Raw genomic sequence first — 4,364 nt, 5'->3', positions numbered from 1 at the left:
TGTTTCTTACAGAAAGACTCATTGTTTTTGCTAATAACCTGAGATGTTGGCACATGTGTCTCTAATCTGTATGTATCTGGTTATTATTAGTCATAGTCGGTTGCACTCGGATCCTTGGCACCTGTGTATGTCTATAAAGTCATTGGGTAGAATTCAGTGGTAATGTTTATCACTTCTACTAATTAACATGATGTAAATTTTTACAACAGCACAGTTTTTAACTAAAGTTAAGAGTCAGGCTGTTTAATCAGGTATAACTGTAATGAATTATTAAGTGGCTAATGTTTATTAGGTATTAGCCAATTGTCTAAGGATGAGATCTGAACTCTCGTTTTATCTTTACAATAATGCTATGAAGAGCTGGGCATGGTGGCATGTACCTTTAGTCCCAGCACCTGGGATGGGAGGCAGAAGCAGGCTGATCTCTGTGAGTTCAAGGCCAGCCTGGTCTACATAGTGAGTTCAGGCCAGCTGGGGTTACAAGAAGACCCTGTCTCAAAAAGAATACCCCCCCGAAAAAAATCCTGTGAAACAACTTGTGAGCCGTCTCTCCAGTCCCTGACTTTTTTTTTGGGGGGGGGGTCTTTTTGAGACAGGGTCTCCCTATAGTCCCAGCTGACTTTTATTCTTTTTAAAAAATTTATATTTATTATTTTTATGTGTATGTGTGTATTGCCTGCGTGTATGTGAGTGCACCTGTGTCATGCAATTCCCCCACCGGAGGTCAGAAGAGGCTGTCGGATCCCCTGGGACTGGAGTTACAGACAGTTGTTAGCTGCCATGTGGGTGCTGGGATTCAAACCTGGGTCTTGTACAAGAACAACCAGTGTTCTTAACCACTGAGCCATCTCTCCAGCCCCGTGACTTTTATTCTTTAAAAAATTTTTTTAGGCGCTGGAGAGATGGTTCAGCAGTTAAGAGCATTGACTGCTCTTACAGAGGACCTGGATTCGATTCCCAGCACCCACATGATGGCTAACAACCATCCATAACTTCAGTTCCAGGGGAATCCAGTGCCTTCTTCTGACCTCCAGAGGCATTGCAGGACACAGGTGCACTTATACACATGCAGACAATACACTCATACACATAAAATAAAAATAAATAAAATATTTTTAGCATTTTTGTGTTTGTACATGTCTGGGCATGTGTGTGCCATGGTATGCATGTGAAAGAAGATCTTCTGCCCTCTGTATGCATACACATGGGTGCATACACATACACACATATATACAACACATACACACAAAACAAAAAACAAAAAGTGAACAGCTCCTTCTGAATGACACCTGAGGATGACCAATGGCCCATGTACACATTCATACATGTGTGCATACACTGATGCATGCACACACAAATATGCATACATATCTGCATATGCACACACACAAGTTAATAATAGTACTGGGGTGGGTGTAGTTCTTGCATATTTAGCATGTATTAGACCTGATTTTATTCCCCAGAACCAAAAAGAAAAAAAGTTAATACACAAATATAAATTTCTAATAAGTTAAAATACTATTTTGGGGCTAGTAGAATACTTTGCCTAGCATGCTGGAGGCCCTGAATTTGGTTCCTAGCACAGAAACCGTAAATTTTAAAAACCTACTTTCAGGAGCTGGAGAGATGGCTCAGTGGTTATGAGCACTTGCTTCTCTACCAGAGTACCTGAATTCAGTTCCCAGTACTCAAGTCAGGCAGCTCACAACCACCTGTAACTCCAACTCCAGGGGATCTGATACCCTCTTCTGGCCTCTGCAGGCACCTGTGCTCATGTACACATACCCACACAGAGACACACAGAGATATACATAATTTAAGAAAAATTTTTTTTTAGTCTTAAAAAATTTTCAGTAACCAGGCATTTTTATGTGCAGGCTACTTTTTACTTTAAATTTTTTTTTAAAATTAGCTTACAAAGCAGCAAGCTTCCTTATACTCCCCTTCCCTCCCTCCTCAGTGCTACGGATGGAACCCAGGGTCTTGTAAGTGCTCTACCACTGGCTCTCTCTCTCTGTCACTCTCTCTTTCTTTCTGTCTCTGTCTCCCCCGCCCCACATCTCTATTGATACAGGGGAGAAACAGCGTCCCCTGAGCTGCTCCTTTAAAAGTTTAATTGGGGGGCTGGAGAGATGGCTCAGAGGTTAAGAGCACTGACTGCTCTTGCAGAGGACCGGGGTTCGATTCTCAGTGCTCACATGGTGGCTACAAACCGTCCTTAACTCCAGTTCCAGGGGAATCCAATGCCCTCTTCTGACCTCCACGGCTTGCACGACACAGGTGCACTCACATACATGCAGGCAAACACTCATACACATAAAAATTAGTAAAAAATTTCTTTGAGACAGGGTCTCCTTGTAGCCCCAGCTGTCCTGGAACTCACTATGTAGACCAGGCTGGCCTTGAACTCACAAAGATCTGCCTGCCTCTGCCTCCCAAGTGCTGGGATTAAAGGCCTGCGCCACCATGCCTGGCATAAATATAATTTTAAAAAAAAGTTTAATTGAAAATCAGGGAGAAGGGAAGACTCTCAGAATAGAACAACTCTGATGAAAGATTGTTGTAAAGATTCATTAATAGGGGTTGGGATGTAACTCAGTTGATAGAGTGCTTGCTGATCATGCTTAAAGCTCTGGGTTTGAGCCACAACAGTGCATAAACTTGGCATTGTGATGCACACCTGTAATCACATCACTGAGAAAGCCAGAGGCAGGAGAATCAGTGGTTCAGAGTCATCCTTGGCTACCTAGCAAGTTTGAGGCTAGCCTGGGCTACATGAGACCCTGCCTCAGGGGAAAAAAATTCCTTAATATAGCCCAAAAGTTCATAATGCTTTAATCTTAGAATTGAAATTTAGAGATTATTTAATGCAAATGAGCTCATTTTATAGTGAAGGAAATAAGATCTAGAGAGAGGAAATGTCCAAGGATAGAATTCAGAGGGTTTTTTTTTATGTGTGTGGTGGTTGTTTTGTATTTATTTATTTATTTATTTATTTGGTATGGTTGGTTGGTTGTTTTATTTATTTATTTTTGAGTGCTGGGATTACAGTTGAGCTCCACCATGCCCAGGGCTTCATGAATGCTAGGGATGCATTCTACCCACTGACCTATAGCCTCACCTCCAAACTTGTTCTTTAAAAAGAAATTTTTTAAATTATTTTTATTTTATGTGTATGAGTATATTACCTGCATGTATGTAAGTGCACCTGTGCCATGCAATGCCTGTGGAGGTCAGAAGAGGATGTTGGATCCCCTGGAGCTGGAGTTACAGGCAGCTGTTAGCTGCCATGTGGGTACTGGGAACCACCACCCAGCACTGCAAGAGTAACCAATGCTCCTGGATTTCCCTATATCCCTAGCTAGCCTGGAACTCACAATGCAGATCTCACAGAGATGGGTCTGCTTTTACCTCCCAAGTGCTGGAATTAAAGGCGGGCATCACCATACCCAGCCCAAACTCAGGGTTCTTAATTTCCAGATGGCATCTAATAAATTATTAATTACAAATAGCTGCATAAAACTTCCATTTGATAAGACTTTTAGGTTAAAAGCTAGAGAGTAGCCATATGATGAGTACCTTTAGTGACTGGCCACACTGCCCTGGGGCCAATGCCTCCATAGCCAGATTATTCCCAACAAGCAAGAAGCTGAAGATTCAATTACTGATTAACCCAGGGTCTGCTATACCTAGCACAGTACCTAGGGATCGTATGGCAAATTTGTTACATGAATAAATTAATGGCTAAATCATTCCAACAGTAGTAAATCTATTGTCCCCCAAGGTTGTTGGCTGAACTCTGTAGGCAGAAATTTATACAAGCATGGAGAGCCAGATAAATGAAATATAATCAAATCACTAATCAATTTATTAAATTCTCTGTTTTCTAAACTTGGAACTATGTGAATGAATACGTATGAACATTTGCAGTTGTAGTCACACATAAATTACCTGACAGGCTCCCTAGTGTTAAGTTCATAGGGCCAAGATGTTTATTTTTTACCTGTCTTCTCTGCAGAGTCATCTCTGGCGCATCATAATCTACAAACAAACTGGCTAAAGACCCTCAGCCACTATTAGAGTTATTCATTGTCTGTTCTTTGACAATCTGTTCTTAAGAACATTGGGATTCTCCAGTGGTATTCCTCGGTGGAATAGTCCTGTGGGATTAAAGAAGAAAAAAACATGGTATTACTGGCTTTGAAATTTCATCATATCCCCAGGAAGCTGCACAGTTCTCTTGTTAATGTTTTCAAAGGATTAACTGATGATACTAAATTGTTCATTTAATTATAAAAAAGAAAATGGGGGGGGCTGGGGGTGGTGGCACATGCCTTTAATCCCAGCACTTGGGAGGCAGAGGC

This window comes from Nannospalax galili, unplaced genomic scaffold (assembly GCF_000622305.1).
Source record: "Nannospalax galili isolate Female #2095 unplaced genomic scaffold, S.galili_v1.0 scaffold54, whole genome shotgun sequence".
Lineage (NCBI taxonomy): Eukaryota > Metazoa > Chordata > Mammalia > Rodentia > Spalacidae > Nannospalax > Nannospalax galili.
The sequence above is the reverse complement of the archived record's forward strand: the minus strand, read 5'-3'. Positions refer to the sequence as shown.